Genomic DNA, 27,220 nt, shown 5'->3' with positions numbered 1-27,220 from the left:
ACACTTTTTAAAAAATGACATCAGAAATGACTCCCTGGTTTATAGGAGAGAATTCATCTGCATACGCTTGCAGGCTATACAAGAGATAGAATGATACAGACTCGTACTTTTACCCTGTTGCTTGGCAACACTATTTTTAGATATTCAAAAATGTGTATTTATGCAAATTAATCTCAGACACATTGTTGAAGAATGTTTTCCAAATGGCACCATTTCATAATATTAAAATACAAATCAAATGAATAGCTCCTACCTTGGCCTTGACTTAGAAGAATGTTTAACAAGTAAGATTAGTAAGAACTAATCTGCCTACTTCCTTTCACTATCCCTACAGCTGGACTAAATTTGGTCCAAATCATTCAGGCAATTCATAAGTTAGTCCATTTATGCCTCAAACATCCATGCGTCTGCCATCTCGAATTATGGTGGATGACATCATCACAAACTATGTGTTTGAGGTGCCCCAATGTGTCCTTACAACTGTATCAAATTTAGTCCAAATCAGTTCCCACTTGCACCTCAAACAATCATGAATCCACTTTCTTGAATCAGGGTGCATGACATCATTATAAACCAAGCTTTTGATCCATCCTTATGTGCCCCTACACCTGTAGCAAATTTGGTTCAAATTGGTTAGGCGGTACGCAAGTTAGCCCACTTGTGCCTCAAATGTTTACACATCCCCCAACTTGAATTGGGATAGATAGATGACATCTATCTATCTATGACATCTGGCTTTTCTCTCTCATAGCTTGTCATGCTTGTCTGAGGTGATCTTGAATCTCTCAAGAGATTTTATGTCTATGTCTCTAGAAATGGCAGTAATCTGTCCATACTACTCTAACAAGCCATCTGAGTTGCAGAAGCTTGAAATGTGTTTTACTTGTGTGTCCTGTTTTTAGTGGGTTGCTGAGACAGAAAAGAATTGCCACACTGTATTGTAAATGCTTTTAATTCAAATCTTTGTGTAATATTTTTCTACTTGAAAATGTTTATATAAATAAAAACATAAAGCTAAAAAACAAACAAACAAAAAAACAAAAACAAAGAGCCCCTGGTGGCGCAGTGGTAAAACTGCCTCCCTGTAACCAGAAGGTTACAAGTTCGATCCTGACCAAGGGGCTCAAGGTTGACTCAGCCTTCCATCCTTCCGAGGTCGGTAAAATGAGTACCCAGAATGTTGGGGGCAATATGCTAAATCATTGTAAACCACTTAGAGAGCTCCGGCTATAGAGCGGTATATAAATGTAAGTGCTATTGCTGCTATTGCTATCATCAAAACTATGCCATTGAAGTGTCCCTATATGTACCTACAACTGTACCCCATTTGGTTCATACTGGTCTAGGCATTGCAAAGTTGATAGTGACACACAGACGTGGAATGCTGGGTGATCTCATAAGCCCACTGGAAAGTAAGCTAAAAACCTTGGACTCTGTAAAGTGGAAGTTTCTCCTGTACACATTCTATTGAAAGAAATCTTTGAGAACACATGCATTCTATATATCTTAGCTTGTTGTAGTCTATTTAGCAATAGGGGAGGGGAGATTATCACATTAAAATACCCACATTCATTATATTCTTGGTATACAGGCTGTTTCACTGTAACTTAGTCCTTGAAATCAGTTCGTCAGATGTGTCAGCAACAAGCTGGAAAATTGGACATTTAACTCTCCATATCTAATGGCGCAGCGGAGAAATAACTTGCTGTACGAGCAAGAGGTTGCAAGTATTTTGTTCTTTGCAATTTTAATAAGCCTTTTGGGTGAATTTTTAACTCAAGAAATGGTGTGGGGGGGACTGGAAAGGGGATTTTGACTTTGGTGCAGATCACATCTCAATTTGATCGTTCATCAGCTACCAAGTTTTCTCACCATGTGTAAGCTTGCATGTGGAAGATTTTTCTACTTTTCCAATAGTAAAGAGAAGGAGAGTTCCCTGGAAATTCAACCAAGCCAGAGGGGCTTAAACTTTGTTAATAATAAGGTGTGGTGGCAGCGAACAAATGACTAAGTACAGGAATTTGGGGGGAAAGCCTTTGTTCTGAACGCATAGAAAGGATGATGCAGTATTTTCCTTTCCCTCATGTGGGTTTGTTCTAAGACAAAGGCTTGGGTAAATCCGCTACATGGATTTAGGTGTGCGACATGCGCATGTGCGCCAGCCACTTCTGGTATTATTATTTTTTAATTTACATTTTATATCCCGCTCTTCCTCCAAGGAGCCCGTAAGTACTACATACTTAGGTTTCTCCTCACAACAACCCTGTGAAGTAGGTTAGGCTGAGAGAGAAATGACTTGCCCAGAGCCACCCAGCTAGTTTCATGGCTGAATGGGGATTTGAACTCAGGTCTCCCCGACCCTATACTCAGCCGCCCTGCATCAGTGGTTTTGGCAGCAGTGCTGGCTGGGGAAACGCAGTGGGGGAGGTAAGGACACCCTCCCCACGCCTTAAAGCAACCACCCCCTGCCTCCGGTTCCATGCACATCCCTAGTTGTAGCTGCTGCTCCTTGCTCTTCATTCCCAATTCACACTCTTCCTACTTATCAGGAGGCACCTGTCCTGACCTTCGTGCACCCAAGGTGCTTGGAAGGATAGGTAAACTAACATCTTGTATTTGTATTTATTTATTTATGGTCTTTGACCAAATAGTACAATACATTTACATGAAAAACTAAAACACACTTTCAGCAAATATAAAACATTAAAATATAAAACCAATTAATCATTTATAATGGAGTACTTATATATATATTATAGCTTCTCCAAAGCCTCAAAAACTCTGTTTCTTTAAGGGCCATAATCTTAAGGCCACATAACAAAACTTAGCTACTGTGGCCGAGATTGCTGTATCCTTGTCATTTAATAGAAACGTTACCATCTGGTCATCATCTTTTCCATTCAGGTCTTTTAGTAATGGCCAATTAGTTGGTGCCTTATGTCCTGATATATAGGGCATTTCAATAAAATATGGGCCAATGTTTCAACCGCTTCGTCGCAAGGACATTTCCTTTCTTCATAAGGTAGTTTTGCATATTTCCCATAGAGTAAAGCCGATGGGAAAACATTAAACCTGGCCCTAGAGAAGGCCCATCTAAATTTTCTTAAGGTGATTGTGAATAAATATATTGCAGGAGTAAGGTCCGCCTTAGCATAAATTGATTTGTAGAAAAACGGTAAATTGGCCTTCTCAGTTTGTATATCTATATCTATCAGTCTCTGTCTCACCAGTCTACGGGCTGTATTTTCACCGGTCTCCAGCAGTAGGATGGGAGATAGTCCGCTTTGACTAAGTTTATCTGTTATGTCCCTACTCCAGGATGATTGTACCTCAGCCGATAAGAATTTAGGGATTAGTCCCATTGGATAAAGGTGGAGTTTAATCCAATAAAATATTCTTACTAGCCATGCCCTGGATTCCAATTTGAGTAGACCCACCTCCCGGCGAACTGCCACGTTGGGCACACAATTGGGTACGCCAAATAGCGTTCTCAGAAAACCTGTTTGGATTTTCTCGAGTTCGTCAAAATTGGAATATGACCCCAATTGTGTCCCATAAAGAAGTTGGGGGACTACTTTAGCCATGTAAAGTTTGATAGCAGCTGGGATGTAAGAACCCCCTTGAGACCGATAAAATCTTAGTATAGCTGTGATACTTCGTTTGGCCTTATCTACAGCAGATCTCATATGGGCAGTTTTATGGCCATTAAACTGGAAAACTACCCCTAGGTATTTAAATTGCTTTACCTGGTCTATCCTACGGCCATCAATTGACCAGTTGAAGCTACGATTTCTTGTGCTGAAACGAAGAATCTTTGTTTTGGAGTAATTTATTGCTATCTGTACTTCTTAACAGTAATCGGCCAACACTCCCAAAGCTTTCTTTAAACCTATTCTGGTTTGGGACAGGATCACCGCATCATCGGCGTACATAAGAATCGATAGATATTTATCAGCCAATTTGGGAGCATGTATATCCGTAACTTGTAGTTGCTGGATTAAGTCATTCACATAGAAATTAAATAAAAAAGGAGCTAATATGCAGCCCTGTCTAACTCCCTTTTTTGTGGATATTTCCTTTGAGAGATGACCCGTATTGTCAAGGCGTACACAGAGAGTTGAATTTTCGTGAAGTCTGTGGATTAATAACAATAGCCTCCTATCAATTGATGTTCGGAGTAATTTTGCCCAGAGGATGTTTCTTGAAACAGAGTAAAAAGCCATCTGAAAATCAATGAAAGCAGCATAAAGTGGGGTTTTCCTTTTATGCACATATTTTTCGATTAAATGTTGCAGCACAATGCAGTGGTCCATCACTGACCTACCTGGTCTAAATCCTGCTTGTTCCTGTTCTAAGATGCCCTCCTGGTCCATCCATTCACAAAGTTTGACACACAGATGTTTTGCGTAAAGTTTGCTAATTACGCTAAGCAGACTTATAGGTCTATAGTTCATAGGGTCGTCCCATGCTCCTTTTTTATGGATCGGGACGACAACCGCAAGCCCCCAATCTTTAGGGATATGGGCCGTGCGGTCTATGTATGTGAACAAGGCTGCCAAAATTGGGGCCCACCAATCTATATTAGATAACAAAAAATCTGGGGAAATGAAATCATTACCCAGTGATTTCCTTCTCTTTATTTGTGTGATTAAACATTTAACTAGGGGTGTGCAATTCGGATTTTCGGTGATTCGGTTCGGGACCCGAACCGAATCACCCCTGTTCTGTTTTGTGCCCGAATATGGGCCACCCGAATCACCCTTGATTCAGTTCGGATTCGGATTTAACCCAAATCCAAATCCGAATCGATTCAGGGGGGAAGGGCCCAGGGACAATATTTTGGGGTGGGGTGGTAGTGCCCAATGGGTGGAAGCTACCACCGCAATTTCAGGGGGATTGGGCAAAGGGCTGATTTTTGGGGAATATTTGAAGTTTTAGTGACTTTGGGGCAGTTCGGGGGCATAGCATGGGATCTGGGCAAAAAGAGTGGGGTGGGTGGTAGTGCCTAATGGGTGCAGACTACCACCCCAATTTCAGGGGGGTTGGGCAAAGGGGTGATTTTTGGGAAATTTCTGAAGTTTTTGTGTCTTTGGGGCAGTTTGGGGCAGATTGGGGCAGAAAGTATGGCCTGGGGCAGAAGAGTGGGGTCGGGTGGTAGTGCCTAATGGGTGGAGGCTACCACCCCAATTTAAGGGGGATTGGGTAGAGGGCTGATTTTTGGGGAATTTTTGAAGTTTTGGTGTCTTTGGGGCAGATTGGAGGCAGAAAGTGGATCTGCCCCAAAAGAGTGGGGTGGGCTGGTAGATAGCGCCTAATGGGTGGAGGCTACCACCCATCCCCAATTTCAGAGTGATTGGCCAGAGGGCTGGATTTTGTTGATTTTCTGAGGTTTTTCTTCATAAAGTGCAGTGTGGTAGATTGATTCATTCAATATTCATAGTAAGTGAGAGTGTGAAAAAAGTGAAAGTGGGGTCATGAGAGTTCTTTAATTGAAAAAAATCTTATTTGCTATCATTGAATGAGAATTCACACCTCAGAAGTTTTTCTGAAGGGATGTTATTCCCTTATTTTGTCCTTTCTGGAACAGGTACGTTCATCGCCGACGTCTGTGTCATTTGATTATTGGTGGCTATTACTGATCGGTGCGATGATAAACTCTTCTGGGAGTCACAGTTAAATTGGGTGGCAGAGGAGAACATGTGTTTCTTCATGGTTCTAAGGTATGTCTCTGCCGGGTCCCTGGGTATAGTGGGGGTTGGAATAAAGACCCTTCTGGGGAATATATCCCACTCCCTTAAAAAATTTGCATTCTGAAGAAGGATTCTGGGATTAAGGCATGCTCAAATCTGAGCAGCAGCTTAAGCATATGAGGATTAAATGTTTTCAATCTTGAGAAAGAGATCAAATCCACTGCTTGCTCATGAAAATTCAAAATTTGAGCAAGCGAGGTCCTGATTTTTTGCTTGGAACTCCAGCGCTGCAAGTTTTTGCTGTTTTGTAAAATGTCCAGAGTAATGTAATTTGGTTGATAAGTTGAATATAGAGTTCTTTGTGCTTGGAAGGATAGGTAAACTAACATCTTGTCTCTCTAATCTAAGCTCCCTGCCACTTCTTGCCCTTCTCTGCTTCTGTGCCCACTCTCCATGCACTTTTTACTGCAAGCCTCTAGCCAGGCTCTGGTTTAGAACCTTAGCCAAAGTTACTGCAACTAAGACTCTTGCTTCGAATATTAGGCAAATTACTGTCTTGCCTAACCAAACTCTTTTTGCCTTCTGTAAATCCCCATTTTTATCCTTAATAAAGCTTTTGAACTGTATTTATGTTCCCAAGTTCTTTCCAGTACACCAGACCTGCTTACATTGATACCTGCTTAAATTGATAGGTAGCACAAGACTGCACTCCAATCTGAGCTAATCTCTCCGCTTTAGCCTGCAAACCTAGCTGGAGTATCTTGTCAGTGCTCCTATGCAGTTCTGGTAACAGTGTACACCTTGCAATGCGGATTGCAGAGCAGATCTGAGCAGTGAGTTAAACACAAATTAGTCTCAAGGCCAGACATGGAGCTCATCACAGTAGTCACCAAGATATATTACACACTCATACACAGTCCATGATTTCTCACCACAACATTATCTCACCAACAACTCTGTACCAACCCAACAACTCAAGAAAGGCGGACAGGCAGGCAGGCAACCAAGTTCTGTTTTTGTCAGTCTGAGATCTAGCAAAACCAGATAGTTATAGCAGCAATAGCACAGCAAGTGGGATGTGCACAACCTGGTTCAGCGCCTCTTCTGGGAAGCACCAAACCAGCTAGGGTGCCTGCATTCGAGCTGGCTTGATGGAGTGGGGAGAAGTTCCCTTAAGGAGCAGGTAAGGAGCTCCTTACCTGCTCCTCTCCTCCCCACTGTTTTTCCGGGCATGGCGCCCGGTCCCCAGCTGGCCGTGCGGGGCTGCAGTGCAGTCCCTGCAGTCTCTGTGCAGTATTGGCATGCACATGGCCGGCATGTGTGCACGCTAGCCATGTGAATGCCGCTGCCGCATGGAAACTGCAGGGAACAGTGCTACAGCCCTGCACGGCTGGTTGGGGACCGGGTGCAGCACTCAGAAAAGTGGCGAGGTGGGGAGGAGCAGGTAAGGAGCTCTTAATGGCTCCTTAAGGGAACTGCTCCCAGCCCCACCAGCCCATGCATGAGCCATCCATGCACATCTCTAACAGCAAGCGTATTATACTCAGTGCTGAGCAAAGAAAACCTTCCTTGATTCTTTCGTCATCTCCTGATGTAAGGACTCTCTGCTTCCCTGTCCCTTTGAATACATTTTGAAATTCCCTCCTTTTTTGTCGCCCCTTTGACAATCTGAGATCCAGCAAAACCCAATAGCAGCCATAGGTATCACAGCATATACTCAATGGTAAGAAAAGACAACCACAAAATCTAACCTTCCTTCCTCCTGTCTTCCTAGTGTATCTTCTTCTTGCCTATGGGCTTTTTCTCCTTTTGAATACTTTTTGAAATTCCCTCCAGTAGTATTCCCCCTCCCTGCAGTCAATGGGAGCACATGACAACACTTGATTTGAATGATAACAAGCCAACCAAGAAGCAGGGACATCACAAGCCAATCAGAAGCCAGGGCCAGAAAACCAATCAGCAAGGGAAAAACAGCCCGCCAAAATGGCGCTTGAAACAGTTGAATTGATTCAAGTTCAAAACTGGGTCTTTTCGTTTTGAGCTCAAAACACTCAATATGGCTGTTTCAAGCACGAATCATTTTGAACTTTTTGCACATCCCTAAATTTTATATTCTGTCTACAGTTGGAATGCCAATAGGAACTTGCCAGCAAGCCCTGCTACCTGCACTGATGCATTCTGTAGCCTTGCCCTGCCCACCTTGCTCTCCACAGAGACTTTGTACTGTGGAATTGATCCTCCTTGTGATTGAGAAATGCTGTATTCAGGGGAGCAGGGCTATGGAGCACATTGGGGAAGGGACAAGGCATACTGGCATGTTCCTATGGGCATTCTAAATGTATACAGCATATTCAGTTACAGCATAAATAGTTGCATAATGTCTGAAGAGGGCTATAGTTTTATTAATTAAATGCCAATTAACTAGCATGGTCCCATTGGTGGTGCACCTAGGTACAGAATCAATGGATTAAGAATGATGGAAGAAGCCCATTAGTCTGGCAAGTGATGCACATGAGCTGACTGTGCACCCAGCACATGCTCCAGAATCTTCTACAATGCACAGAGCTTCTATGGCAGACAAGCCAATGTGGAAAGAGTTATCTTAAGACAGAAAGTTTGAAAAGCCACCATCTTGTTAATTGGGAAGAGCACATAAAAGTAGATACTGAAAGTCATTTTGTTATCACTTGAGTTAAAAAATATATCTAAAACATTACAAGGACAAAAGAACATTATCAAGCCAACCAACCAATTGCAGGAATAATGACACTGGCATTTGAATAAGCTAGAATGAAAAATGAATAGCTTTGAGACAGAGAACATGTTTTTACTTGCAAAGCTGACCATAGAGCATCTGGACAAATGTGTTTGTTTCTTAGACAAAAGTGAAAAAAACAAATAGTTGGGTTGAAAATTGGCCCAGTGGATGCATTGTACTGCAAATCTGTTTTAAAAAAGAAACAACAAGAAAGGACGAGTCTCATAGGAACATAGGCAGCTGCCATATACTGAGTCAGACCATAGGTCCATCTAGCTCAGTGTTGTCTAAACAGATTGGCAGCAGCTTCTCCAAGGTTGCAGGCAAGAATCTCTCTCAGCCCTAGGCTTGGAGATGCCAGGGAGGGAACTTGGAACCTTCTGCTCTTCCTAGAGAGGCTCCATCCCCTAAGGGGATTATGTTACAGTGCTCATACATCAAGTCTCCCATTCATATGCAACCAGGGTTGACCCTGCTTAGCTAAGGAGACAAGTGCTGGACAAGTGCTGGACTAGGACCGGGGAGTCCTGAGTTCAAATCCCCATTCAGCCATAATACTACCTGGGTGACTCTGGGCCAGTCACTTCTCTTTCAGCCTAGCCTACTTCACAGGGTTGTTGTGAAAGAGAAACTTAAGTATGTAGTACACCGCTCTGGGCTCCTTGGAGGAAGAGTGGGATATAAATGTAATAAAATAAAATAAAATAAAATAAAAATAAAAAAGATCGCACAGACTGACTACAAACAAAGGCATGACAAGGTTGTAGGGATGATACACTGGAACATCTGCAAAAAATACAAGCTACCTGTAGCCAAAAATGGGTGGGACCACAAAATTGAAAAAGTTGAAGAAAATGAAGATGTAAAAATATTATGGGACTTCCGACTACAAACAGACAAACATCTGCCACACAATACACCAGATATCACTGTAGTCGAGAAGAAAGAAAAACAAGTCAAAATAATTGACATAGCAATACCAGGGGATAGCACAATAGAAGAAAAAGAAATAGAAAAAATCACCAATTACAAAGATCTACACATTGAAATTGAAAGGCTGTGGCAGAAAAAGACCAAAATAATCCTAGTGGTAATTGGCGCCCTGGGTGCAGTTCCAAAAGACCTTGAAGAGCACCTCAACACCATAGGGGCCACAGAAATCACCACCAGCCAATTACAAAAAGCAGCTTTACTGGGAACAGCCTATATTCTGCGACGATATCTATAACAGCAACAACACTGACAATAAAATTCTGGCATCCCAGGTCCTTGGGAAGGACTCGATGTCTGGATAAAACAAACCAGTCAATAACACCTGTCTGACTGTGTAAACAAGAAATAATAAATTCATGCTTGGTACCACAAGACCACTTCTCTTCTCCTCTCCTTTCCCCTCGAAAGAGCCAATTAAAACAATGCTCCCTTTTATTGGGGATGTGCGAGCACGCGAGCTCGCTCTGCTTGAAGGCTTGCTCACGAGCTGAAGTGGGGGGAGGGGGTCCGATGGCAAGTCGAGCAAGGCCTCTGCCCACAAGCCGGCTCGACAAGGGCAATCTGGCAAGGATTCCCCTTCAAGTACAGGCAGGGCTGCAGTTGGGGGTGGGGGGAAAGAAAATATCGTAGTCTTTTTAAAATTACCTTTTTAAAAGTGCCACTGTGAGGCACAGAATGAAGAATAAAAGTGGTTTGTGGCCGCAGTGTAGTGAGTGATGGCGATGGCTGAAACTCCTTCTCCCATCCCTCCACCCTCCCAATTAACTGCTCTGGCCAGCTGCGGTTCATTTCAGCACGTGCAGAGAGTCCCGAAATGGGCTGCAGCCAGCCGGAGCAGTAAATTGGGAAGGTGGAGTGATGGAGGAAGGAGCTCCCACCCCTGCCTCTGTTGTCCTTGGGAGGGGATAGTCATTTGGGAGGCTGGAGGGATGGGAGAAGGAGCTTTTACCACCAGCAGCACCACCTCCAGGAGTCCCTGCCACCTTCACTTCCAAAATGGCCACAGATAGCCTGGACTCAGTGGGATGGGTAATAATCCCCCTTCGGGGATGGAGAAGTCCATCCAAACTCTCCAAACTGGGGGAGTGGGTGACAAAATGGCAAATGTGGTTCAATGTTAGCAAGTGCAAAGTGATGCACGTTGGGACGAAAACCCCCATCTTCAAGTATATGCTGGTGGGATCCGAGCTGTCGGTGATGGACCAGGAGAGGGATCTTGGGGTGGTGGTGGACAGCTCGTTGAAAGTGTCGACTCAATGTGCGGCAGCTGTGAAAAAGGCAAATTCCATGCTAGGGATCATTAGAAAGGGGATTGAAAATAAAACGGCTAACATTATAATGCCCTTATACAAAACTATGGTGCGACCACACTTGGAGTACTGCGTACAATTCTGGTCACCACATCTTAAAAAGGACATTGTTGAACTGGAGAAGGTACAGAAGAGGGCAACCAAGATGATCAGGGGCCTAGAGCACCTTTCTTATGAGGCAAGACTACAACACCTGGGGCTTTTTAGTTTAGAAAAAAGACGACTGCGGGGAGACATGATAGAGGTCTATAAGGTCATGCATGGTGTGGAGAAAGTGGAGATAGATAGATATTATTTTCCCTCTCACACAACACTAGAACCAGGGGTCACTCCATGAAATTGATTGCCAGGAGGTCTAGGTCCAAAAAACGGAAGTACTTTTTCACACAACGCGTGATCCAATTGTGGAACTCTCTGCCACAGGATGTGGTGACAGCCAACAACCTGGATGGCTTTAAGAGGGTTTGGATAACTTCATGGAGGAGAGGTCTATCAATGGCTACTAGTCGGAGGGCTGTGGGCCACCTCCAGCCTCAAGGGCAGGGTGCCTCTGAGTACCAGTTGCAGGGGAGTAATGGCAGGAGAGAGGGCATGCCCTCAACTCCTGTCTGTGGCTTCCAGCGGCATCTGGTGGGCCACTGTGCGAAACAGGATGTTGGACTAGATGGGCCTTGGGCCTGATCCAGCAGGGCTGTTCTTATGTTCTTATGTAAGTCCCAGCAGGCTGCTGATGCTGCTGCCTCGACAGCCATGCTTGCTGCCATTGCGGCTGCTCTTTATTTTTCATTCACACCACCCAGCGGTGCTTTTTAAAAGGTAATTTTAAAAAGACTAAGAACTTTCCCTCCCACCATCTACAGCCCTCCCTGTACTTGTAATCATTACCAGATTCCCCTTTATACGTATAACTGCTGAGCCCCTCACTGGCTTGATGGGCAGACTGGACTGTGCCGGGCTTGACTAAGCCGGAGCCCTAGCTGCCTGGGGTGGCTTGAAACCGGTCCAGACTAGAACTGAGGTAGCCAGTTTTGTGCTCATCTGTACAGGGGCGTAACAAGGCTGGAGTGGGCCCAGAGACAAAATTGTAGAATGGGCCCCTCGCTGATACACACACGCTTCACAATATATAGTCATGTGACTTGCCTCTGGGGGGCCCCTCGAGGCATGGGGGCCCCCAGGCAGCCGCCTCCCCTTGCCTAATAGTAGTTACACCCCTGCATCCGGAGCTTTTATACATCCCACCATCTCCATTTTGACAGACATGGTACTCGAAGATCAAACATTGTTACTACTGTAGCAAAAGTTCTACCCTTAAATGAGTCTAGTAGTTGGACTTAACATTCATAAAAATATGTAGGCTGTGGTTTATCTATAGAAATGATTTGCCTATAAAGGTGCTAGTCAAACAACTCTCCTAGCTCAAGTACTGATACTTAGAATTAAGTATCAGTACTTGTCTTAGGAATTAAGTAAGTATCAGTATGAGTCCTAGGAATGCAAGTGCTTTCAGGATCAAACCACAATTCATAAAAAGCAGATGTCCCCAGGCTTCGTTCAAGGTTAATGAGAACTTTGCCCTGGTCTTATTGCAGAATGTCTTGTTCACTAAATAATGCACTGGAGAAAACATATATAAATTATATCAACACTGCAAGCAACTAAAGTGGTAAGAGGGGAGTTTATGAGTACAAAATAAAAGCCTTTATGGAATTCTGCCAGCATTCATTGTTTATTAAAGGATCACTCTAGACCTTACTCTGTCAAGTCTCACTTTCAATCAGTCACTTATATAGAACGTTTGGATCATAGGGTTAAAATGATCATTAGCTAATAAAAACTGGATTATCTCCCTGACCTGTGATAATTCAGCACCTGTGTATAATAATTATTCTTTGATTACTGACCTCACTTAAACTCTGCTACTTCTAAGTTCTTGTCAACTTTGCCTGTTCCTTCAATCAGGTTATCCCTTCTGGTGCAGTGCATGATTTACTTTGCATGAGGACAGCTGGTCTTGTGGTAGCAAGCATGACTTGTCCCCATAGCTAAGCAGGGTCTGCCCTGGTTGCATATGAATGGGAGACTTGATGTGTCAGCACTGCAAGGTATTCCCCTCAGGGAATGAAGCCGCTCTGGGAAGAGCAGAAGGGTTCAAGTTCCCTCCCTGGCTTCTCCAAGATAGGACAAGATTATTTTTTTTAAATTGAACCAACAAACTACCAAAGCATACAGCACATTGCCAAAGCACAATTATACACAAAGTAATTGTTTTTACATCATATATCTACAAAGATTTACACACAAGGATTTGGAGACCCAGAGGGTTATAAAGTACTAGTATTTTTAAGCCCGTTATGATAACGGGCGCTAGCTTTCTATCCCGTCTTTTCTCTCTCTCTCTCTCTCTTTCTGTCTCTTTTTTTCCCCCTTGTCCCCTCTCTCTTTTTGTTTTTGTTGTTGTTGTTGTCTCTGTTTTTGTTCTTCCTTATTTTGCTTATACTTTTTGGGGGTGTGTGTGTGTGGATGAATAACGGCCCAAATGGCCCATGAGAAGGTGGCCGCCCCTGCCTATCGCCCTCCCGCGCACCCAGCTGCCGGAGCCCACCTTACCCGCTCCAGCCCGAAGGAGAAGAGAGGAACTCGGGAACAGAGCTACTCTCTGTGTTAAGCTGCTGCCCATACTGTCGCAATGGACGCAATAGGCGTCCTTTGCGTCCATAGCGGCAGTTTGAGCAGTGACTTAGCACAGAGAGGAGCTCTGCTCGTGAGCTCCTCTCTTTTCCCTTGGGCTGGAGCGGGTAAGGTGGTCTTCGGCAGCTGGGTGGGCGGGAGGGCGATAGGCGGGGGCGGCGATCTTCTCATGGGCCATTTTGGCCCTTAATCTTTTTTGCGGGGGAGCGGGGAAGGTGATTTTGGGCAGCTGGGAGGGCGGATGAGCAGGCGGGGGCGACGGCTGTGAGCGGGCGGGGGCCTCGTTGGCGGCTTTGCCGCCACCTCTCCCAGCTTCCCTGTCCCCCGTCTCGGTCTTCCCCCGCCGCCATTGCCCTCGCCTTTTTCAGGGCGGCCGCTTCTGGTTGCCTCGGCCTCCTCTCGCCGTGCCGCAGCTCATGGCCGAGGCGGCGGCTCTGCTGCCGCCTCGGCCACTTTCCCCCGCCGCCACACACCGGCTAATGGCCGCCCGTGGCTGTGGGACACTGGTGTCTGCAGTCCTGTGTCCCTTGGGCTCTTCTGGGCCTGCGCTTCGCGCAGGCCCAGAACAGCCCAGGGAGGCAGGGACGCAGATCCCCAACATTCCAAAGCCACGGCCACTCACTTAGCCTTTTATTATATAGGATATGCAGGCAGTACTGTAACTCGGGGATGGGAGATTACAAGGCACATCAGGTAATCGGGGCGGGGGGGGGGTTTACGTCCAACGTCCATTTCCATAATTTGTCCCATTGCTGTTTAGAAGAGAAAGACACTTGTCTTTTTGCACATAACCATACAAACCTTTCCAGAAGAGATTTACTGTCTCATCCACGTGAACCTCTTGGTCGTGTCTTCCCTCCCTATTCCTATGCAGGAGCATTGCATAAATGACATACAGGTTTACTAACCTGATTACGAGAAGGAGAACATTCCAATTCCCTAGTGTGAGGGCACCTGTTCCATCCCGTTTCCTTGAAGGTTTCTTTCTGGGACCTCGAAAAGAGGTTCTATTGCTCAAACCCGAGGTTAGTTCTTCCCAAGTCTGTTTTTCCAAATCAGGCCACTCTAGCAACTTGCTTACTCCCTGCCACACTCTTTTGGCTACCACACACTCTTTTAAGAAATGTGAATGGGTTTCCCTGAATGTTTTGCCTAGCTCACTAGCTTTCTGTTTGCAGGTGATTTTAGGACACTCTTGCTGGTCCTCTGGGAGCCATGGCTTAGCGGCGTTAAGCGGTAGTACTTGGTGGTATAAACACCACCTCGTTTCCCAGAGAGATTCCTGCCTGCAACCTTGGAGAAGCAACTGCCAGTCTGTGAAAACAATACTGAGCTAGATAGACCAATGGTCTGATTCAGTATATGGCAGCTGCTTTCTAAAATGAGCAGTTCTGTCATTTATGCTTGCCAGAAACAAACACCTTCTTACATGGAAGACCCTTTAAAAAAAAAAAATCACAGATATATGGGATACATTTGTTGTTGCTAGCATTACATTTGTGAATTTAAATGAAACAGTGACCCATGGTTTAGCACTATAAAAAAGAGAGGCTGAATTTGTACATAATGCAGAACAGAGGCCGGGTCCAATAGACCTGAGGTTCTGCCCCCGCACCACCTCCTGTCTCAATTCGGAATAACAGAGAGCAGGCTCTCTACAGTTAGGGAGATTGAAGAGAAGAAGGACAGCCTGCATAGCCAATGAAGCCAGAGAGAGGAAGGAGTTTCCTCTTTCAACTCTGGTTCCAGACAGCAAAGCCTGCACTTCCACATTCGCACGTAACGCAGACTGCGACTAACTAGGGATGCATATGAATCAATTTTTGTGATTTGATTCGAGTTTGAATCGAATCAGCCTGATTTGATTTGAGCTCAAATCTGGTGTCAATTTGATTAGAATATGATTTGAATTTGAATCTATTGGGCCTAATTTTTAAGAGCCCAGGCACACCAGAGTGGATTGGGTGGTAGGGCCCCATGGGTGCCACACAACCCCCAAAGGAATCGGGCAAAGGGGTGAATTTTTAGGAATGTTTATGTGTTGTGGATTCTTGGTTTGTAATAATTTCTTCATGGGTATTCCCTATGAAGAACCTATTTCAAATTGAGAATCCAAATATGAAACAAGGGAGATTGCCGCCCAATCGTAAGATAATGCAAAGGAACCAACAAGAGTGGCAGAGAAGCTAGGATGGCTGGCATTGTGGGGACATAATGGTGACTTGAATCACTGATTCAGTTCAACCTTGTATCTGGTCAGTGAGCCCAAGTGTGATTTGATGTTGAATCACTTAAATTGATCACATTCGAGTGGAATCGCTTCAGCCATGATTTGCACATCCCTCCCTACGGTTAACCTCAGGTTGGAATGGCAAAACTCACTGCAACTCCAGGGATCAAATTGGAGTTTGAAGAGCAAAACCTTGGGTTGCTCTCTGTGAGGAACCGGAGTTTGGGTGTGGTGTCCTGCATTCAGACATACAGGTTTGGCAACCTCTGGCCCCTTTATCTATGGTTTCACATTATGTGTAAAGGTGGTGAGATTGTGAGCTCAGATGCTCATCTTCCTCTTCTCTCTTTGCATGTGAGAGAAGGTGATTTGAAGATTCCAATGTCAGTTTACATGAGGGCTGCACACAACTTTGGCCTTCCAGCTTTTGTTAGACAACAACTCCCAAAATCCATTGTGGCCAATAATTAGGGATGATGGGAATTGAAGTCCAATATCTTCAGGAAGCCCAAACTTGTGCAGCCCTGCTTTCTCAGACTTGGAGACTTGTGATTTGGTGCACTAACTGCAGTTAAAACTAAGACCATGATGAAACTGAGAAAATTCTCCCATGTTTCTTCTTGGGAGGAAGCCTGAAATTCTATTTTGAATTTCATTTTGAAGAAAGTTTATTCCCAGTCCTAGTTAAAACAAACAGAGCTAGAGATCAAATGAAGCCAGTGAGAGATATTCAAGAGGTCTTGCTTTACTAGTGTGTTCTTCATACATTTCTTTATGAAGAGGATAACAGGGAGGTTCATAACAGTCATTTATATGGCTGGGTGAGAAGAGGGGCTCCTCTTCACCTCTCCATGCATCTTAAGGTAACTTGTGAACCAGGTACTCCATGTGGAACTTCTTCCATATTCTTGTAGGCCCAACTCAAGTGATTTTGCCATTTGTCAAAGCAAAATAATTTATTTTATATATTTTATTTAAAACACTTCTGTCCTGCCCCTCCAGCATACTGCTGCTCAAGATGACTTACAATAAAAGCAACAAACACTATAGAATAAGATAAAGATAAAAGCAAATAGCACAAATAGTGGACCTGAAACATTTCAAGTGTTTTGGATGAAATGTTTTGAGTATTTTGCATTGTATTTCAAGCGCGAAACGAGACACAAAATCCATTTCATGCACAGCTCTAATGTTAAAAAGGATTTCCTTTTATCTCTAGATTAGTTTCTCTTAGGGGGGCTTTTTGTTGTTGTTGTTGTAAAGGCATATACCCCATCATATGTTCACATCTATATTAAGCACCTGTTTTCACGTGCTACTGAAAAGCAATTCTGGGACCCAAACCACTCTGTGAGAAAGTAAGAGAGGGTTGGTTCAGATGTATGGCAGCACCTGAGGTGTGCACAGGAATGCATGTGCCCCCTCCATCCTTACACAAGCCCCTACTTATGTTCCTGCCTTCAATATGACAAGATTGATCAGGTCGTCTGAACCCACCAATCTCAGTGTATCCAGCTCTACTTCTGTCAGGGAACATGACATCTGTAACTCTCTTTAAATCTAACTTACAGATGTCAGGCTCCTGGCATGAACTTCACGTGCTGCTGTACATAGGAACTCACCCTAATGTTAAACTGTGTTAAAGCTGCAATCCTAAACATATTTACTAGGGATTAAGTCCCTCACAATTTAATTGCACTCAGTTGTGAATAGACATTTATTTATTTAGCATATTTACTCATGTCTTTGGGTGGTTTACAATAAAACAACACAGATTGAAACAAAATCAAAACATTAAAACAACAATTTAAAAACAATGATGGATTCTATAAGTCTCAGGAGCACACCTTGGTAATTTTAGAGACGAGACCCGAAGGGTTTCGGAGCCACCACCCCCCTTGAGTTAAGTTAAATATTTTTTAAAAACCTGTTTTCAGCCACTGCTGCTCTGTGGAGGTTGGACACTGCACTGTGAGGCAAAGACAGGAGCAGCCAGCGGGGTGTGCAGGCTTTGGAGGGGAATCCAAGGTGGGAGAGATGGCAGCAGCAACAGTTCCTTCCCTGAGCCCACCTGCCACCCAAATAATAGGTTAGGCCAATTTTGGCCCATTTCAGGCCTCTGTGCACATGTGTGTGTGTTTGTGTGTCTGTGCGCGCATGCGTAAAGAGCCCCTAAATGGGCCAAAACCAGCCCAACCTGTTATTTGGGTGGCAGGCAGACTCAGGGAAGGAGCTCTTGCCACCACCTCCCCCTCCTTGGCTTCCCCTTGAGTGCCTGTGCCCCTATGGCCACCCCCGTCTCTGCTGCCATCCCTGCTGCACAGTGACAGTTGAAAAAATGTTTAACGTGTGGCGAAGCAGCAGCAGGGTGGGTGCGGGGTAGTAGTTGGGCTCTGGGAAGGCCCCCAGAACATTTTAGCACACACACACCCCCCAGAAACAGGAGGCCACAGACCAAATCCCCAAGGTCCATGGCTAAGTGCGCCTCTGATAAGTCTAATTAAAAGCCTGTATGAATACATATGTCTTAACAGCCCATTTGAAAGCTGTCAGAGATGGGGGGGCCTCTCGTTTCATTAGGGAGTGCATTCCAAAACCTTCGGGTGGCAATGAAGAAGGCCCACCCGAGTGAGCTCGTGGCAACTACAGATGGATCTCCCCAGACATGCTTAGGCCTGTACTGCATAAATTGTTAAAATGCAGTCAATGGTGAAGTATGGTAGAGAGGGATAAAGTTCTCTACATATGCTCAGATTCACTCTTATCTGTTATTAGTTGTGTTTCACAGCTGAATCTTAGCACTGAAATTAGATCTGAAGGATATACCTTGATTAATGGAGGCTCAAATTTTATTTATTATTTAATGTATTTATTAATTTATTATTATTTAATAAATAATAATAATAATAATATAATAATAAATTTATTTATTATTATTATTTATTTATTTGATATATATACTGCCCCTCCAAAAATGGCTCAAGGCGATTTACAACAAATGAATAAATCAGAGATTTGAGCACTATTCAGATATTATTTCAATAAAGCCGTATGTGAGAACAGCCGTCTCAAAGCACACTGGAAGTCCTTCCCTGGCACATCACTGGTGCAACCATACCCCTAACCCCAACCCCCTTGCCCAAACTGGTTACCCAGCATTTGTCTGAAGAGTCAAACACCATATCCGTAATGGTGGGTACTTCCATGATTGGTAGGCTGGGGTGCCTGAGTCTGCTGATCATGAAAAACCCACCATCATGGTTATGGTGTTTTCCTCTTCAGACAAATGCTGAAAGTAGCCATAAGGATCATGAATGAGGGGGTGAGTGATGCACCAGGGTGCGTCGTCCGCCATACTTTGGGATGGCTGCACTTGTGTACAGCTTTGTTTGAATAACATCTGACTAGGGCTTTTGTGATGCAGTCATGCAAATGTGAAAATGGCCATGTGGTAATTAATACTACATACCTCCCAACATGTCCCTATTTCCCCATTCAGCTGAAGGGAAAATACAGGGACATGTTGGCAGGTATGATACTATGAAATGTTTATACTTAAGTATATCCAGAAGCAAGAAGAAAGAGAGACTTTCATATATCAATGATAGCTTGGAGAAACACTGTACATTTGTAATCTGTACATCTCATGATTTATGGGCTTCCCCCTAGCTAGATCATAGCCCTGTTCCCTTAACAAATCTTCTAATACTCTGAACATAGTTCAGGCGAAGGTCCCAGTAGCCTACATGGGAAAGAGTGGCAGCTAAACTACAGTGACAAATTGGATCAGCCACTGATATAAATAATACATATATTACAAACAGAGCTGAATGTTACTTCCATTGGGACAGATAAGGCCTCATTTAAAGCCTCTGGTCAAATAAAATGATGAACCTTTATGTAATAAAGACTTATTCTCTGCTACAGTCAGGGATGAGATCAATTATTGCTTTCCCAGTGATGGAGCACCTGAACTACTCTGCCACTGGAGATGAGATGTGTTTTTTCTGGTCTTTATACTAGAATTGGAATACAACAAAGTACTGGAGTCAATACCCCAGTAGTGGCTTACCTTAGTTAGTGGGGGAAGTGCAGCTGCCTTTGGTTCTCAGCAGCTCCAGTTGTGCCTCTTTCTCCAGTCCCACCTCAGTGTTAATGAGAGCTGTGTTGCCTGCAGACTGGCCATTCATCAGGTAGAGCTGTGCAGGCTGGCCAATGATTTACAGTGGAAACTCCTTTGCAAATCACCTTTAGAAAAGGCTGGTTTACAGTCTAGAAAGAGGCAGGAATGGGGGCTGCTCTTCTCTCTCGTAAAGTACCCTTGCAAACGGCTGATTTGCAGTACAGCAGGCGGGGCTGTCCTTAGAGAGCCCTGGCGGGGTGCGAGGCCCAGGGCAAATCAGCCAGTGTGGGGCCCCCTTCCAGTTAATTCTAATGGGGATTAAAAGAACAGGGCCTGGGGCAGTCGTCCTGCTTGCCATGTCTAAAGGACAGTCCTGACAGCAGGGGAAGCAGGGTGTGTTTCTCCCTTGCCAAATATCTTTGGGGAAAGTAGATTTGCAGGGTGGAAGAGGTGGCAGAAGAGGATGTGCTTCTCCCTTGCAAAGCTCCCTAGGGAATGGGTCACTTCCAGTGGAAAGGGGAAGGAGAGGAGTCACCTAGCCCTCTCTTGTTTTCTACCAAAGCTCATTCCAAGCTGCTTTCTCCCTCACATGCTGACAAGGCTCCAGGCCCATGTATGTGAGCACATTCTCCCCTTTTGCTCCTTCTTCACTCCTTTTCCAAGGATGGCTTCCAAGGGGAAACTGGCAACACAAATGCCTTATGACCTGGAACATCCCCAACACTCTGGCCCTGGGGTTTTTGGCACCCGAGGCAAAGTTTGAGTTGGGCACCCCCCAGCCGAGAAGTGCAGACCCCAGCTTTAGCTTGAACTGTTGCCCATTTTCTGCTCCCAGCTTGCACACTGCTGAAGAAAAAGAGTTGAGGAGCTTGGAGCCATCCTGATGCTCATCCTTTCTCTATTGCTGTTGCTCCCTGCCCTCAGGAGTGCAAGCTCTGAAATCATCAAGGCCAACCTCTCCATCTTCCCGAAAAGCAGCTTTAACAACACTGCAAGGAGGTTTCCTCTATGACCCACCAGGCCCAACTGCAGCCAAGCCAACTAGTGCACACACGGCTCTGAGGTTTGAGTCTGAGTACTTGAGAAACAAAGATGGAGGCTCCTGCCTGAGCAGCTGCAGCAGGAGCAGAGGGAGGCAAGGAGGGTATGGTCACCATACCTAAAGAAGGACATTGTAGAACTGGAAAAGGTGTAGAAGCGGACAACCAAGATGATCAGGGGCCTAGAGCACCTTCTTTATGAGGCAAGGCTACACCTCTTAGGGCTTTTTAGTTTAGAAAAACGATGACTATGGGGAGACATGATAGAGGTCTATAAAATCATGCATGGGATGGAGAAAGTGGATAGAGAGAAATTTTTCTCTCACACAACCCTAGAACCAGGGGTCATCCCATGAAATTGATTGCCAGTAAATGTTGGACCAATAAAAAGAAGCATCTTTTCACACAATGCTTAATCAACTTGTGGTATTCTCTGTCACAAGGTGTGGTGACAGGCAGCAACCTGAATGGCTTTAAGAGGGGGTTAAATAACTTCATGGAGTAGAGGTCTATCAACGGCTACTAGTCTGAGGGCTATAGTCTACCTCCAGGCTCAGAGGCAGGATGCCTCTGAATACCAGTTGCAGTGGAGTAACAGCCTGTAAGCTCTCAGTGGCATCTGGTGGGCCATTGTGTGGAACATGGTGCTGGATTAGATGGGCCTTGGACCTGATCCAGCAGGGCTGTTCTGATGTTCTTACGAGGGGGGAGGAATGGAGCAGGCTGAGCGGGGAGGAAAACAAGCCAGAGACCAGCCAGAAGGTGGGCCCTGCCAATTTGACTTCCACCCAGGCAGCAAAGCATCCCCTTTTCCTAAACCAGACAGGCAGCATTGTAGGCAGGCAGGCAGACAGACAGACAGACAGACAGCAGCAAAAGGTACCCAAAACTTGGGTATCTAGTTGGTATACTGTGGGGTGGGGCAGCACCCACAGCCACCTACATTTGATTAATTTCTCAGGCAGGCAGGTAGCAGTGCCTGTGCCCTATAAGAACTGGTGCCTAGGCAGCCACCTAGGTCTGCCTAGTGGAGGGCCCAGTCCTGCCAACACTTTCTTTTGCTGTGCTCCTTCCTATTGCATGAGAAGATCAACCGTTGAAAAGAAGGGTTGTGTCTTTCAGGGAAGCTTATCAGTGATGCAGTCTCCTCATTGAGAAACCCCTGCTAAGTTCCCCATGGTCTTCTTAATCACCGTTTAGAAACCACATATTTAGAGTGTAGGCCAAGAGAGTTCCATATGTTTCCAATTTGATGTAAAAATAGAATAGGTTCCCCTACAGGTCAGTTCACTTTACCTCAAAGAGGATTCTTCTTCTCTATACTGCAGCTTTCTTCCATTCATTAGTGACAGTTGACCTTGCAAACAAATAGTCCAAAGAGATAATTACCAAGTTTCTATATTTACTGAACAGCTGCCTATACTAAGTTAACAACACCATTTAATATTAATGACAGTAATGGTTTATATAAATGCAGCAATTTAAATTATTAACTACAGCAGAACGTTTTGTTCTTCACCTACTTTGGGAATTTAATGAATTAGAGTGCAGCAGATTAATTACAATTCAAAAGGCCCAGAACCCTCTGTTTATAGCTTTATGAAATTCTGCAGTTTTAATTGCCAGATCTTGATATGTTGACAATAAAAGTGTGGATTTCCTCCTTCATGGTTAAAGTTATGGAGATCCATGCATCTAAAATGCAGGTCATTCATTAGAAATATACATAGTGTGGGAGTTATTCTATCTATAAACTTTTCAGTGTTGGCTTGACGATGTGATCTTGAAAAAGAGAAACTCAGGGCAGCTTCTGTTTTTCAGTGTCTGAAGTGGGAAGGAGGTGAGGTGGTGTGTGTTTTTCTCATACCGGCAGCAAAGAGGCATGAGTCCCAGGTTTGGACATTAGGCAGGAATTCAAAGCCAAGACACACAGCTCACTTGAGTTATCTGTTATCCCTACTTCTCAAACATCCACGCCTTTTAAAAAAGTTACTTACGTATTTGAAACTCTAAAAGAAACAATATGTGTCAAAATCACTTAATCAATATGAACTGAAAAATGCTGATTTATTGCAAAACCCATGAAAAACAGCCAAGTAACATTTAGTATTTCCCTTTTGTATCTTGGCAAATAAATCTTGCACAAAAAGAATCCTGAAGAAATTAAGAGACAAAAGTAAATGAAGATTTCTTAATATGGAAATGTGGCCTTTCATCAAGATTCAAGGATGAAAGGAATTGCAGGATGCAAAATACAATAAATAAATGATAACCTTGAAAAGATTTCATTAAATTGGTGTAGGTGATTTTTTTTTCTTTTAAAAAGAACACCAACCCAAATATTTCTATTCGGTGAGTTTGCAGTTCTATCTAACTCATTGAACAGTCACTCATATTCTTATTACTTCAAGGAATATGTTTTATTTGGGTGAGGACAGGGTTTATACTGCGCAAAGAGGGTTTATACTGGGCAAAGAGGCACCTTTTACCGTGGTGATTCTTTTTATTTAGCAGGGGGAGAGTAACTGGCCCTATCAGAGGCGTAACTAGGGAAAACGGCGCCTGGGGCAAGCACTGAAATTGCGCCCCCCCCCCCCGCCATGCGCCCCCCGCCACCCCCGGAAATATGGAAATGTGTCACAGCCATAGTCAAATGTGGGTTGTGGGCTGCATCCGTGCAAGTATATTGGGACAGGAAAAAGGAAACATGAGGCTACAAGGCTCTTTAGAAATATATATTTTAAAGAAATGTCTTGCACACCAACAGCCTAAGTTTGCAGTCCTCATGGCCAGAAAATAAATGCTTTTAAACATAGTAATAGGTTTTGTGTCCCAAAATGGAAAAGACAAGACAGGTATTCAGAGGCGTAATTAGGGAAAATGGTGCCTAGGGCAAGCACTGAAATTGCGCCACTGTCCAAGCAGGAATGATGGGACTTGTAGTCAGCAATATCTGGAAATCCCTGTTAAAAGGAACACTGTACCATCTAGACATGGTTGCTGATCAAAACCTGAAAACATGAGCCATCTCTGTAAAAGACTTAGAACAACAGTCAGGAGTTATGTGAGGATTCCAAGTATCATTTTCTCTGTCTCCTCTCATTCTTTAAAAAACATGACTTTGTCCTAGAGGATCACCTGCCCAAATAGCCACTAGCAAAATAGGGGAAGAAGAAGGTGATGGGTGAGTGTGTGTGTCTATAAACCAGTGAATGATTCCTGCCAGCCTTTGTCTTATGATGACTGTTGGCTCATGATGGGGTATATGTGCATTCACCACACTAGTGCTTACTTTGACACCAAGAGGGAGGAGCATACATTAGTTTGCCACACTAGACAGAGGAATTTGCAACCGGAGCAGATAGCCAAGTTCTGCCAGGGCCAAAACCAGCCCCTGCCAAACTAAGAAATCATTGTAATTTGCCCCTTCCTGTCACAAGCAGTGTGCTGTTCTTTTATTATTGACTCTAACTCTCAGATATCCCAGTCATGGATGGAAAATTCAGGGTCAATTTACAAGAGACACATTTTCTACATGGGAGTTTCTTCTGTGCAGGTGCTGTGCAGAAACCCATGTGTAGTGATCAATACATGTGTAACTATTCCGCCAGGGGCATAGCAAGGTTGGAATGGGTTCAGAGACAGGATTTCAAAATGGGCCCCCAGACCCTCAACGTCCACGGCCTCCACACACCCCAGGCCCCAAAGGATTTAAGTCTGATATTTCAAAATAATATCCAGTAATGCTACCTGGAAATACATTTCACTGGATACACGCATACACACTTCACAGTAGAGAGGAGAGAGAGAGAGAGAGAGAGAATGATTTCCCAGCCAAAAGGCCGAGAAGCGACACTTCACAGTATATAGTGATATACATTGAGTAATATATATTTGTGCTACTTTTAATGCCTAGAACACACTAGCAATGCTAATTATTAAAATGGACCCCTTGCTGCAGATTAGCAAAGGAGACTTTCAACCATGCACGGTGAGCCTATGTTTGTTTTCTCAGAATTCTGAACAAATTCAGTAAAGTTTGATTCCAGGAGGTTTTTCACACCAGGCTTTTAAAGCCCTTTAACACACATCTCCTTTGGAATAGAGGTGCTGCATTCACATGTTGGCCAGATTTACCCTGAAGTCCCTGCAAGTTATTGGGGAGCAGTTCACACACAAGAAAAATAAAATAAAATAAAATAAAATCACAACACATGCTTCACAGTTCTCACTCAGACCTTCTGGATTGCAAAACAACTTGAACATAAGTGCATTTATGAATGAATGAATGAAAATAAATAAAATATACTTGTTCCAGAAGTGTTTGTAATTTTCTGACATGAAACAAGCCACTTATAGGCCTTTTTAGATAGTTTTTGTTTTTAAAGCCAGCACATTTTCCAGTCTGTTTTAAATTAAATATTCAGAGACTTCTCAGTCTCGCCCCACCCCGCCATATCAAAGCCCTATGGCAAGCAGATCCCTATATATGGGGGTAACCACAAAAAGGAATTCACAGCCTACCTAGCAATAGCTGTTCTGGATGGTTTGGTCTGGGCAGAGGGTCTGCTGCCTCCTTCCTCCTTCCTTCCTTGCTTGGGGCCTACTCGAGTTCAGGCTTCAGGGAGGCCTACTCGGAGGCCTCTCTGGAAGCCCCACCCACCCGCCTATCAGCTGAGAGGCGGGGAGAGAAGAGCTCTGCAGTTCGCAGGCCTTGCCAATCCTAGGCCTCTTTGCCGATCAGCCGGAGCTGGAGGTAAGTGGCTGAGGGGCCCTGGGGCTGGGCTGGTGGGCAATGGGGTGGGGGTGGCAGGGACTGGTATGGCGCCCCCCCCTCAGTGGTGCCTAGGGCACGTGCCCTGCCTGCCCCCCCCAGTTACACCTATGGGCCCTATTCACCCCCAGCACAGTACTTCCAGTGACTGTTGCTAGTGTATGTCTTATGTTTCTTTTTAGAATGTGAGCCCTTTGGGGACAGGGAGCCATCTTATTTGTTTGTTATTTCTCTTTGTAAACCGCCCTGAGCCATTATTGGAAGGGCGGTATAGAAATTGAATTATTATTTTATTATTATTATTATTATTATACAGAGCCAATACACTGGCAATATCCTCCTGCAATGCACCACATGTTCTACAGTACATTGTTATGACAAATGCAAGGCTCCAAGGTGAGCAATGTATCTATTTGTGCTCTGTATGTGGAGTATTGCTTGCTTCATCCTCTCCACAGAGGCCAGGCCCTGCAGTATCAGAGGGCAATTGCTGGTATCCACAAGTGCTACACTTTACTTTTTTTCATTGAAGTGACTAATGCTCTCAATTAGAACAGTCAAACATTTTTAGAAACTTGTGTTGGAGATGGAGTTCCAGTGCGTCGACCTTTTGCACCAACTATCCTAATATCCACTAGGGGCATTGGGAGTAGAGGTAGTTAGTAAGGATCTCCTTACCTGTCCCTGCTTTGCCTCTACTCTATGACCCCTGCCTTGATTCCTCAGGTACTTCCTGTAGTGAGTCAATCTTCTTCCTTTCCTCTTTGAGAGCAGATGGGAACATCTCTCTCTCCCTACCTATTCATTATGTTGCTGATAGATAGGACTAGGTCTTTACTATCCAGAATGTACTTTGCCAATAAACCTATTTAGTTTAGTTTGTACTACGATCTCCATGCGTGTTCTTTGGATGACTCAGCAATAAAACTCTGTAGAGATGTGCACGGTCCAGACCAGTCCGGACCGGCACCGAAGGGGCGGCCCTTTCTTTTAGGGCGGGAGGGCTTTCTTACCCCTCCCGCCTCTTCACCCCCTCCAGCGCCCGTATTTAACCAAATAACGGGGCGCTGGAAACCAGCCGCCCCCGCCGCCCCCCCAGCAGATTCACATAGAAAGGTGCCCATACCCCTGCCATCGCCCGCCCGCCCTCCCTCCCTCCCAGCTGCCCGCCCGCCCACCCAAGTCCTTACCCAAAGCTGCAGGGAGTAAACGAGAGGAGCTCCCGGACAGAGCTCCTCTCGTTAGAAAGGCCTGATGCAGAATGAAGGCGCTTTGCGCGTGCGCGCATGCACGCGCCACAAAGGACGCCAGAGGCCCGATCTACCCGCCGGGAAAGGGCCAGGTAGACCGGGCCTCCGATCGCCAGAGGCCCGGTCTACCCGGCCCTTTCCCGGCGGGTAGACCGGGCCTCTGGCATCCTTTGTGGCGCGTGCATGCGCGCACGCGCAAAGCGCCTTCATTCTGCATCAGGCCTTTCTAACGAGAGGAGCTCTGTCCGGGAGCTCCTCTCGTTTACTCCCTGCAGCTTTGGGTAAGGACTTGGGCGGGCGGGCGGGCAGCTGGGAGGGAGGGCGGGTGGGCGGGCGACGGCGGCGGCAGGGGTATGGGCAC

General features: G+C 44.9%; 1 long non-coding RNA gene across 1 annotated transcript in view; it reads right to left on the bottom strand.

The window, feature by feature from the left end:
- LOC128326428 (uncharacterized) overlaps positions 1-25,437 on the bottom strand; it is a 91,478-nt gene extending 66,041 nt beyond the window's left edge. Inside the window, exon 1 of the long non-coding RNA XR_008308043.1 lies at positions 25,360-25,437. This is a non-coding gene — a long non-coding RNA (uncharacterized LOC128326428). The remainder of the gene's footprint in view (positions 1-25,359) is intronic.
- Between the last annotated feature and the right edge of the window lie 1,783 nt (positions 25,438-27,220).

The sequence above is a fragment of the Hemicordylus capensis genome, chromosome 5 (assembly GCF_027244095.1).
Source record: "Hemicordylus capensis ecotype Gifberg chromosome 5, rHemCap1.1.pri, whole genome shotgun sequence".
NCBI classification, from domain to species: Eukaryota; Metazoa; Chordata; class Lepidosauria; order Squamata; family Cordylidae; genus Hemicordylus; species Hemicordylus capensis.
Note: the sequence above shows the minus strand (reverse complement) of the source record. Positions and strands in the feature narration are given on the sequence as shown.